General features: G+C 46.7%; 1 protein-coding gene across 1 annotated transcript in view; it reads left to right on the top strand.

Moving 5' to 3' along the window:
- minar1 (membrane integral NOTCH2 associated receptor 1) overlaps positions 1–12,819 on the top strand; it is a 32,107-nt gene that overhangs the window by 10,520 nt on the left and 8,768 nt on the right. The gene's annotated exons all lie outside the window — the stretch shown is intronic.

The raw sequence follows: 12,819 nt of genomic DNA, 5'->3' as shown, positions 1-12,819 counted from the left end.
GGCGGCCTGTCCAGGGTGTCTCCCCGCCTGGTGCCCAATGGCTGCTGGGATAGGCTCCAGCATCCCCGTGACCCTGAGAGCAGGATAAGCGGTCTGGATAATGGATGGATGTTCAGTTGCTCTTGGTGTTTTGCTGAGCTGGATAGCCACCGACTCCCCTGTACTTCTTTTCATTTTGTTTGATTTCTTCTTCTTTGGTGGCTATAATTCCTACCATGAAATGTGCCACTGTTTGAAATTCATATTTACTGTCTATTACTGTAAGATTGTAGATATTATCAGATAGTTTATGGCTGGCACTGAGGGCAATGCGGGCATATATAGTTGAGATGGTCTGGAAAGGATCAACACGGGCAACTCGGGGTCCGGGTAACTCAGCCAGTTAAAGGGTCATTCCGGGCTTTTTTTTTCACAACCTGGATCACATCTTTGCAGATTTTGCCATTGTGCGTATCAGTTACGATAAGATTTTAATTGCTGAATACATTATGGAGATTTTGTACACCGCTTTACAACAATTTCCTAAGACAGATTTGTATCTTGAATTCATACTGATTTTCGCTCATCAACTATCGCACAAGCCATCTCAGCTTTCTGAGTGAGGAAACATATCTGTCAATAAACGCTGTAGCCAGATGAACTGATTTGAGGTTTTGGTAACACTTTAGTATGGGGAACATAAAAAAACTTAATTACTAGTGAATTAGTAATGATCAAGATGTCACTTTAGTATGGGGAACATATTCTAAGTAACAAAAACTTAATTTACAGTAATTTAACACTATTAACACCTGTAGTTTTGTGTTTTGTTATGTAAGAACAGACCATATTCATTAAGTGCTAGTAAGGGAGAATAACTCTTCTTGTGGTACTACCACCTTATAAAGGCCATACTAAGCAAAGCATATTGAGATGGTACTACTAATAAGCAATACTTCTGGGTTATAGAGGGAAAACTCATAGTTAATGGCTTACTGGTTATATAATAAGGCCATGCAGAATAAGGCATTAATGAGTACGTAATAATGACCAATTAAGAGCCAATATGTTGCTAATTTGCATGCTAATAAGCACCTAATTAATGGTGACTACGTTCCCCATACTAAAGTGTTACCGAGGTTTTATGTTATTTAATCACCCCCCTCCCCTTTACTCGGCATCTTAATTTACAGGCCCCCTAATTCAGTTAGTTTTATTTCCGAGTTTTCTGACCTTCTATCTATCGCCATGCCAACATATGACAGGGTGCTTGTTCTTGGTGATTTTAATATTCATGTGTGTTGTCCTTCCCATTCCCTGACTTCACATTTTTTGGATCTTATAGACTCTTTTAACCTCATTCAATCTGTTAAAGGGGCCGCATACTCCAAAGGTCACATTTCAGACCTTGTACTCTCATCTGGGGTGTGTAAATCTGGCGGCTATGCTTGTGTCTGACCATAAAGCTGTCGTTTTCAAAGTCCCACTACAACTTGCTATTCCTAGTCACTGTCCTGAAACACGCTCTCGTATTCTCATCGCTGGCTCTGCAGTTCCATTCTGTGATGCTTTTAATTCATCATCCTTTAATCCCTCTATATCCCCTCTCAATCCAGATGCACTGCTAAATTAATTCACTGATCATTCATTCAACGATCAGTGCCCTCGTTGACCAAATTGCACCGTTTAAAACTAGGACAGGAAAATCAAATAACTTCCCTGGCTGAATGATCTCACCCGCGTCCTCAGTAGACTTTGTAGAAAATCAAAATGACAATGGAAGGTCAACAAGTCCGAATTAGCACATAACACCCTTAAAAACCAAATGTTAATTTACCAGCAGGCAGTTAAGGATATGATCAGCGAACTTCTCTGAATTGATATCAATAAATAACCACAATCCCAAAGTTCTCTTTAAGTTAATTGATTCTGTTATTAATGGTCCCTCCACTTCTTCTTCTTTCTTTTCTTTTTTTTTTAAATCTGATGTTGAGCTGTCCAAAAAATTTTCTCACTCATTTTGTAAATAAGGTGGAGAACATCAGGTCCCAAATCCAACCTGGCCCTTGCATTCATCCCATCCCCCATGTTAATTCTGCCTCTTTTACCCCAGTTCCAACCCATTACAACTTCAGTGTTAGAGAGCACAGTCTCCAATATGAACTCCTGCATCTTAGACATCATCCCCACTAAGCTGCTCAAGGAGGTATTTTCAACTGTTACCCCCATTATTTTGCAAATTCTTAATAATTCTCTGGCCTCTGGGTCCTTTCCAGACAGTTTTAAGCATGCCATTGTTCACCCATTGCTGAAGAAATCTAATTTAGATCCCATGTCCTTAAGTAACTACAGACCAGTCCCCAAATTGTCTTTTTTATCTAAGGTTCTGGAGAGAGCAATTTTGTCTCAATTGATTTCTTTTATGGACGCTACAAGTCAGACTGACAAAGTCCCTTGGATGAGTGACAAAACATTTCTCCCACTAAATGTTGTGTCCAGATGAACTGATTCACCTTTCTGTTATTTCCTTACCTGGATTATTGAGCGTGCATAAAGAATACAAAATGTTTTTAACAGTTTCCAGTCTGGTTTTAGAGCACTTCATAGTACCGAGACCGCTCTAGTTAAGGTCACTAATGACCTACTGCTCTGACTGCAGACAGAAGTGACTGCTTGATTATAGTTCTTTTAGATTTAAGTGCTGCCTTTGACACAGTCGATCACGGTATCCTCTTACATTGCTTGGAGACTTAAGTTGGCATCAAGGGCTCAGCTCTTAGTTTATTATGTTCTTACCTCACCAACAGAGCTTTTTCTTTGTTGTCCTGGGTAACTCTACTTCCCCGATGGCTTAGTTGAGTTGTGGTGTTCCTCACGGCTTAGTTCATGGCCCCTTTCTGTTTTCTATATCCATGCTGCCCCTTGGCCAGGTCATTCAAAATCATGATGTGTTTTACCATTTTTATGCTGACAACACTCATTTATACATGCCACTAAAAACCACAGATCCTAGCGCCCTAGCAAATCTCAAAACTTGCCTCTCTGACATTAAATCCTGGATTTCTGAAAATTTTCTTGAATTTAATGGTGATAAGTTTGAGGTCAATCTGTTCGGTCCCCCAATTTCCATCAGCCCTTTTGGCACTAATCTTGATGGTCTGTCATGAAGTCTTAAGCAGGCTGCTAGGAATCTATGACCCCAAGATCAATTTAAAATCGAGTATATTTGATGCTAACCTCGGTTTTTATAATCAAATCAAACATGTTGTTCAGTCATGCTTTCTCCAGCTCAAGGTAGTCTCCAAAATTAGGTCATTTAATATCAATTGTTGATCTGCAAATAGTTGTACATGCTTTTATCTATTCCCGGCTTGACTATTGCAACGCACTCTACTTGGGTATTAGCAAGGGCTCCCTCCACCGTTTGCAGTTGGTACAAAACGCGGCTGATCAGCTCATTACCGGGACAAAGAGGCATGACCATATCACTCCTGTGCTTGCCTCCCTACACTGGCTCCCTGTTATATTTTGAATCGATTTTAAAAATGTCATTGCTCACTTTTAAGGCCTTACATGGTCTTGCTCATGCATACATTTCTAATTTATTGACCTGGTGAATGCCCTCTCAACCATTATGATCCGCAGATGGAGCCCTGCTGGTTATTCCCAGGTCTCGGTTTGTCCCAAAGGGTTTGCTGTTAGAGCCTCCACCCTATGGACCTTTATTCCTGTTGAACTAAGACCAACCAGGTCTCTAGCTTCTTTTAAATCTCGTGTTAAAACTTTTCTTTTTGTGAAAGCTTTTACAAATGTTTGATATTTATTTTTGTCTATTCATACTGTTTTTATTTTTACTCTTACTTGGTCTTAATTTTTATTTTTTGCATTGTCCGGTTTATTTCTTTGTAAAGAACTTTGTAAAATTGTTTTAGAATAGTGCTATAGAAATAAAAGTTATTATTATTAAACGTTATTATAATTGATTAAATTATATATTAATTCAGTCAATTACAAAAAAATCTTTTGATCAAAGAAAATATATTTGTATCATCAACACTGCATTAACTTAATAGAGGGCTTTTGAAACAGCTTGTCATCAGGTTGATCAAAATTGGAACATTTTCCAACATTTTATCATAATTTTATCATTTCTTGTAACGTCCAGTATAGTTAGTATCAGTATTGAGAGAAAAAAAATAGATTTTCATCCAGCAGTTTCTTCAGTTTGTTAGCTTTTGTGATTAATCCCATTGATTTCAGTGGTTTTGCACCTGTATGTGAAGGTTTTCCAGATAATGATGATACAGAGCCAAAGGCCAGTGAAGGTCAGCTTTGCAGATTAGTAACCTCTGAAGCTCAGACAATCCAGTACAAAAATCGATAGGTCTTTATGCCTACGCACCAAAAACACCATCAAGCCATTGGTATTTGGGGGTGGTGCAGCAGGAGATTGTTCGGTGTGGTCAGTAGAAAAATACAGTATTCACTGAAATGTAAACAAGTTACCTAAAAGGGAACATGAAACATACTTTGACTAATATAGACTACAGACAGCCCTGGCCCTAAATCAGATTAAATGGTTACATACAATGAATTAAATTAGTGGATGAATAATATAATAAGGGCAACACAGTTGTTTAGGAGTAAGTATGGTTGATTTATTGCAAGTACCTTCAATCCTGTGTTCAATCCCAGCCTTTCTTTGGCATTTGTGAGGGTTTCCTCGCGGTGCTGCGGTACCTCCCCGCATCCTTTTCACTTCAATTTCACCTCGGTGCATTGACTCTGCCCCTAATAGTTGGGTAAGGCTTGCTCTGTTGTGGCAGGGTTTAATGTGCAGCCTGGTGGCAATCGGTCCACTTGCTTTCATGCACTCCAGAGGTATTATCTAGCATAGATCTGACTTGAGTCTTCCCCGATTCCTCTGGTATTTCCTCCCAAAGAGTACGGACCTTCTTAAAGGCTTCTTGAGCCTGCCATAACGCTGCTTGACTAGAATACTGTTATGAATGACGGAGCGAAGGGACGGGGTTGTACCAGTCATTTGTAAATTATTTTCGCAGTTTTGTGTTGAGTCTTTACTTAATGCATAGTATTCGCTACTTCGTTAGAGATTTACTCATTTGGGTTGCATTGCCCAAATATAGGGAGTGTCGTAGCCTGTAAAGTCTTGGAAATGTATAAATCGGGCATTCATCGCAGCACCCACCCAATCAAAATCCATTCACACATGTAAATTGGGCGGCACGGTGGCCCAGTGGTTAGCGCTGTCACCTCACAGCAAAAGGGTCCTGGGTTCGAACCCCGGGGTTGTCCAACCTTGGGGGGGTCATCCCAGGCCGTCCTCTGTGTGGAGTTTGCATGTTGTCCCCGTGTCTGCGGTGGGTTTTCTCCGGGTGCTCCGGTTTCCCCCCACCATCCAAAAAGACATGTTAGGGCTAACAGCGCTGTCTGGGCATGGCGAGACGAACTGGATTTGGTGCCCGGCTGCCCACTGCTCCTAGCTACACAGCTAGGATGGGTTAAATGCAGAGTGCAATTTCCCCACGGGGATTGATAAAGTATATCAAAATCAAAGTTTAAAAAAATATAGAAGTGCTCAGCGGCCTCAAGAGCCCATACCGGGCATAAATGTCCACATCGTTGTACACGTCCAGGGTCAAAACATATCCCCGGCCTCCCGTACAACCCTTTTACCTCCCAGATGCATCCCATGATGGGGGAGTCATGAGAGAACTTCTGAGGGTGGCATAACCCAGAATCCTAGATTCAACTCTAAGGTGTAAAATGTGAAGAGAAAGAGTGATCTTACGCCCACACACTGCTCTGCTCCATGTCCAATGTACTTGACAGCGTCGCGGCTCCTGGAGATTGATCATTAATTCTCTATTAAAGACGACTGGCGAGTTGCTGCTCGCTGGCTTTAGGTTTGCCGTATGGAGTGCCAGGAATGCCTCTGATACCCAGTGTTTCTGGATAACTGGGGTAGGACTAACCACATTTTATCAGCACAGAGTTCAATGGAAAGTGAGAGAATATAAATGGGTAGAGCAACGAGTAAGGGCTGCTGAGAATGATGGTAACTTTGCACTTCAATTACAGAAGGTAATATCAGGAACCTATAAGAGAAGACATAAGAGCTATAGGGTCTACATAAGTTGGGGTACTATGGTAATATTGATAATAGTATATTGATTTATGGGGTGGCGCAGTGCCGCAGTGGTTAGCGTGGGCAAGACGGGTCCTGGGTTCGAGCCCCAGGGTAGTCCAACCTCGGGGGTCGTCCCGGGTCGTCCTCTGTGTGGAGTTTGCATGTTCTCCCCGTGTCTACGTGGGTTTCCTCCCACAGTCCAAAGACATGGAGGTCGGGTGACTCGGCCGGACTAAATTGTCCCTAGGTATGAATGTGTGTGTGTGTGTGGGCTCTGTGTGATGGCCTGGCGGCCTGTCCAGGGTGTCTTCCCGCCTGCCACCCAGTGACCCCTGGGATCGGCTCCAGCATCCCCGCCACCCTGAGAGCAGGACAAGCCGTTGGGATAATGGATGGATGGATGTTGACTCATACACATTTACATTGTCATACCTATCCGTGATCAAGACATGAAGGCAGACATAATTTACTTTTTCAAAATACTACTTATCAGGCCTACTTTGAGTACGGAAATAATTCGTAGGAAGTTTTGTGGACAGAAATGTCCCCTGGGGACACAAGGAAGGTAACGGATGGACCGCCTCGTCAGTTGTTGCGATTCCCGTGAACTCCTTGACGAAGTATTTTGCATTTTTTAAAGAGCGACGTCTATAAATCACTTCGTGTGACTTTTTTGCAGCACGGCATACACTTCCTCTGTCTCGTCCATACAAATATGCTCCCTCATCTCAGCCCTTACCCTCCCCTCCGGCCTCCTCCCTCCCCACGCTTCCCTGAAATTACTTGAATTGCCTTTTCGTCTCCTTTTACGCCCTCCCCGTCTCCCCGCTGTTCATCACTGATAACCTGCTTCCACTCCTCAGACCTGCCACTCTCCTCTATCCACCCCCTCTCTCTCCCTCCCTCCCTCCCCCTCAGTTTGCTCTCATCCCGCCTTACTTCTGTATCTCCAAACCATCAGCCAGATTACATCCGAGGCTGCCTCCATCCCTCGCAGAGGAGAAGTTCAGAGGGGGGCTGTAATATCGCATCTCGGCCTCATTTCAAAGCAAGGTGCCGGTGTCCTACAGTGGTGCCGTTCCTTCTCTCCATTCCTGTCATAACGTTTCCCGCATTTATCAGGGAGGACGACGAGGACTGTGGAAGTTGAATCATCCTCATTTAAAAGTCCCTCAGTCTTACAATCACACAGAAGTATGATCATCATTGGGTCCAAACCCCTCACCAAAACCACTCATAACTCCCCCCCCACCCCCTTTTTCTCCCAAATGAACCTATCCAATTACCCCACTCTTCCGAGCCGTCCCGGTCGCTGCTCCACCCCCTCTGCCGATCCGGGGAGGGCTGCAGACTACCACATGCCTCCTGCGATACATGTGGAGTCGCCAGCCGCTTCTTTTCACCTGACAGTGAGGAGTTTCACCAGGGGACGTAGCGCGTGGGAGGATCACGCCCTTCCCCCCAGTTCCCCCTCCCCTCCCCTCCCCTCTGAACAGGTGCCCCAACTGAACAGAGGAGGCGCTAGTGCAGCGACCAGGACACATACCCACATCCGGCCTCCCACCCATAGACACGGCCAATTGTGTCTGTAGGGACGCCCGACCGGGCTGGAGGTAACACGGGGATTCGAACCAGCAGTGCTCGGGTCGGTAGGCAACAGAATAGACCACCACGCCACCCGGATGCCCCGATCGACAACATCTTCCGTACCATTGATAACTCCACTCTGTCCCCCTCCCCAAACACATCCACAACTTCAGAGTTATGTTCAACAGCAGCTTCTCCTTTGAACACGTGCCAATCAAATCACCAGAACAGCCTTGCTCCACCTGAACCACGGCTCCTCGCGCTCCCCCTCAGCTGCCCAAACACTGAGCCCGGCCTTCATCACATCCAGAACTGACTGCTGCAGCAGCATTCCCTACGGCTCATCGTCCAGAGTCCTAAACAAGCCCCGGTACATCCAGAACTCTGCTGCTGGCCTGCTCACCCACCCCCCGCTCCCGCTACCACATCGCACCCGTCCTCAGGAACCTCCGCCGGCTCGCTGCTCCACAACCGATCCGATTCAACGTCCTCCTCCTCACTCACAAAGCCCTCCATAAGCAGGCCTCCTCCTACCACCCGTCTCCACCACACAGGACCAAGCACCAGACCTGGGCTGACAGAGCCTTCCCCACTGCTGCCCCCTCCCTCCCTCTGGACCCCCCCCCCCCCAAAACACATCAGAGACTGCACCCATCTGTCCATTAAACTCACCTCTTCAGAATTGCTTTTAAGTCTCATAATTCCCGTTTCAAGATATTGCTTGTAAAATTGTCATACCCTGCTTGTTTCAAGAAAGTGTCGTTGTGGGGCGTCCGGGTGGCGTAGCGGTCTATTCCGTTGCCTACCAACACGGGGATCGCCGGTTCGAATCCCCGTGTTACCTTCGGCTCGGTCGGGCGTCCCTACAGACACAGTTGGTCGTGTGGGTGGGAAGCCGGATGTGGGTCTGCGTCTTGGTCGCTGCACTAGCGCCTCCTCTGGTTGGTCAGGGCACCTATTTGGGGGGGGGGGACTAGGGGGGGTAGCGTGATCCTCCCACGCGCTACATCCCCCTGGTGAAACTCCTCACTGTCAGGTGAAAAGAAGCGGCTGGCGACTCCACATGTATGGGAGGAGGCATGTGGTAGTCTGCAGCCTTCCCCGGATCAGCGGAGGGGGGTGGAGCAGAAACCGGGACGGCTCAGAAGAGTGGGGTGATTGGCCAAGTACAATTGGGGAGAAAAGGGGGGGAGGAGTGTAGTTATTTCCAGATAACAGGACTTTAAAGTTACAAGTCATACCCAGGAAATAAACAAGTACACATTCTTGGGAGGAGTACTAACATCTGTTAACGAGGTAAGAGAACTTTACCAGCAATATCTTGAGTTTCGCATTATGAGACTGAAACAAGACACCTTAGCTTGACCTGCTTGTATCTTTGGCAGTACAGTCACACAGGTGAACCCAGTGCAGTACTCGTGATGCCGGACCGGCTCAAGAACACTCTCTGTTTCTGTTTCTAATGAAGTGACAGCGGGGACCAGTTGTTACCGACAGTACAGACAGCTGTGGTCCTGGGTGGATGTTCGCACTGTGCTCTCGCGTGAAGTACTGAAGACCGGATCCACCAGCCGGACTGGTGATTCTGAACCGGCGTGTGAAGCTTGGAGGACATCGGCGCTGTTGATCAGCAACGGCATATAGATTCAGGTGGAGGGAAGTCATGAGCAACAGAGATGAGTGATTGACACTCTCGACGTTTACTTCTCTTTTCCAGCCCACCGCACTTCAGGTCCCTCCGAAGCCCTTCAGTTGACACCAAATGCTGACTGTTTCACCAAAGCCCCTTGACTCTTCATCCAAACCGCTTATCCTGCTCTCAGGGTCGGGGGGGATGCTGGAGCCTGGGTTCGAACCCCGGGGTTGTCCAACCTTGGGGGGTCATCCCAGGTCGTCCTCTGAGTGGAGTTTGCATGTTCTACCCATGTCTGTGGTGGGTTTTCTCCGGGTGCTCCGGTTTCCCCCCACCATCAAAAAGACATGCATGTTAGGGTTAATACTCCTGTCTGTGCCCCTGAGCAAGGCATGGCAAGACGAACTGGAGTTGGTCCCCGGGCGCTGCACGGCGGCTGACTGCTGCTACTAGCTACACCGCCAGGATGGGTTAAATGCAGAGAAAGAATTGCCCCATGGGGATGAAAAGCATAAGAAATAAAACAAACAAACAAATAAATAAATAAATAAATAAATATCACATATTGTAATTAGACAGGGCCGGGAACAGGTCTATGGCCTGACCCTGGACATGCTGTTAGTCTCTGAGACGGCCCCTGACAGTAGCTACCTTAACCCTTGTGTTGTCCAGACATTGTGTGTACTGCCCTTGTGTTAAGGGTCATTTATGACCCCCGCCCCTTCATTAAACCTCTACGTTAAAGCAGCGTAATTTAATTTTAAACCCCAAATCTATTCTGCAGAAGAAACAAACTTGGTGACCCTCTGGGTTTCCCCCTTCACACTGCAGGAGGACTGCATTTAATGCGTGGACACCACCCGTTTTTATAGGGTCACACATGACCCACACACGTCTTAGGGTCACGCACGACCCTGAGACCATCTCAGTAGCCTAGTGGTGGACAGCGTTCATGGAAATATGAACAAAAGCAATGTTTTACTTTTTCTAGTGCTGGGGTCGCTCAAGGAAAAGTCATCAGGTTTCAGGTTGAGAAAAGATCATTTGAGCCGTCGGACAACAGGAGGGCTGAAGTGCTGTGGGGTCACAGGAAGTGTGTGCATCGCGTGATGGCATGGACTCCATATTGTTCCTGGAGCTCTGAGGAGTACCGGGCGACTCATGAAATCCCATCTTTGGGAATGATTTACAACAATTTGGGGAAACCCTTTATAAGCAACGTCCCAGACATGATCCCTTCACATCTGAGCGATCAATCTGAAAGAAAAGAAGAGAAAATGAAATGATTTACTAAAGAAAAGTGAACGGTCACCACACTGGGCATGTGCTCTTCTGGTTTAGAGAGGCGGCGCATTAAACTTTACTTCCTCTCCTGCGAGGGCCGGCATCAGCCGGCCGGCTCGCAGTAAAACAAGCCCCCTTCCCTGTGATATAACCGCAAGACATCCTTGTTTTACAGGTCGTCTGTGGGGGGGGGGGGCTGGGGGGTTGTTTCATCCAGTGCCCTTTAATCTACTCTAGTCAGCTCCACCCTACTCTAGTCGACTCTGCTCTGTTTGACGCTACTCTAGTCGAGTCTACTCTAGTCGACTCTACTCTGTTCGACTCTATTCTAGTCGACTCTGCTCTAGTTGACTCTACTCTAGTCGACTCTACTCTAGTCTAGTCGACTCTGCTCTGTTTGACGCTACTCTAGTCGACTCTACTCTAGTCGACTCTGCTCTGTTTGACGCTACTCTAGTCGAGTCTACTCTAGTCGACTCTACTCTGTTTGACGCTACTCTAGTCAACTCTGCTCTGTTTGACGCTACTCTAGTCGACTCTACTCTAGTCAACTCTGCTCTGTTTGACGCTACTCTAGTCGACTCTACTCTGTTCGACTCTACTCTAGTTGACTCTACTCTGTTTGACGCTACTCTAGTCAACTCTATTGTAGTCGACTCTGCTCTGTTTGACGCTACTCTAGTCGAGTCTACTCTGTTCGACTCTACTCTAGTCGACTCTGTTCGACTCTACTCTAGTCGACTCCGCTCTGTTTGACGCTACTCTAGTCGACTCTACTCTAGTCGACTCTGCTGTTTGACGCTACTCTAGTCGACTCTGCTCTGTTTGACGCTACTCTAGTCGACTCTACTCTGTTCGACTCTACTCTAGTCGACTCTACTCTGTTTGACGGTACTCTAGTCAACTCTATTCTAGTCGACTCTGCTCTGTTTGACGCTACTCTAGTCGACTCTACTCTAGTCGACTCTACTCTGTTCGACTCTACTCTAGTCGACTCTACTCTGTTTGACTCTACTCTAGTCGACTCTACTCTGTTTGATGCTACTCTAGTCGACTCTACTCTGTTCGACTCTACTCTGTTTGACGCTACTCTAGTCGACTCTACTCGCTTCACTTTTTGGGATTTGGTTTTCCACTGCAGGTAGTACCCCCTCACGGCCAAGCCCTGCTGGTCATTTGTGGGCGTGTTGACTGGTTGTTTTTTTTAAGATTGTATTTAAATATAAATAAATATACATATATTCATTTATATTCCATCCATCCATCCATCCATTATCAGAACCGCTTGTCCTGCTCTCAGGGTCGTGGGGATGCTGGAGCCTATCCCAGTAGTCACTGGGCAGCAGGCGGGGAGACACCCTGGACAGGCCGCCAGGCCATCACAGGGACCACACACACACACACACACACACACCATCATCATCATCATCATCATCATCACACACACTAGGGACAATTTAGTATGGCCGATTCACCTGACCTACATGTCTTTGGACTGTGGGAGGAAACCGGAGCCCCCGGAGGAAACCCACACAGACACGGGGAGAACACGCAAACTCCACACAGACGACGACCCGGGACGACCCCCAAGGTTGGACTACCCCGGGGCTCGAACCCAGGACCTTCTCACTGTGAGGCGACCGCGCTAACCACTGCGCCACCGTGCCGCCTTATTTTTATCTATATTTTATTCATTCATAGTGGTATCTTCATGTCACCTTTTGGTATCGGCTCAGCTCGCTTGGAACCTCGATGGAGGTGGTACCAAAACAGTGCCTGGTACCAGGTACTATCCCTAACTTTTGCCCAATGGACAACCAGACAAAGCGAGTGGAGTTGAGTTGGGTCGAGTCGGTACCATGCAGTGGAAAAGGGGCAGAAGTGACCTCTTCAGTCTCAACTGACTGCAGCCCCCCCCCCCCGTTATAAACAGTCGTATAACAATTATAAACGGCTGCATAACGACAGAAACCGATGATCATATGCACATGTGTGAGAGCATTAAGTAGAGTTAGTGTGGCCATGTGCAGTATTGACCGAGGGTCAATACTGCACATGCAGGAACTATAGCCTCCACATGCAGGAACTATAGCCTCCACCCGTCTGACACCTGTCAGACGGGTGGAGGCTATAGTTCCTGCAGTCAGCTGAGACTAACGGGTCACTTACGTGAGCGATGAAACGT

The sequence above is a fragment of the Lampris incognitus genome, chromosome 4 (assembly GCF_029633865.1).
Source record: "Lampris incognitus isolate fLamInc1 chromosome 4, fLamInc1.hap2, whole genome shotgun sequence".
Taxonomy (NCBI): domain Eukaryota; kingdom Metazoa; phylum Chordata; class Actinopteri; order Lampriformes; family Lampridae; genus Lampris; species Lampris incognitus.
Note: the sequence above shows the minus strand (reverse complement) of the source record. Positions and strands in the feature narration are given on the sequence as shown.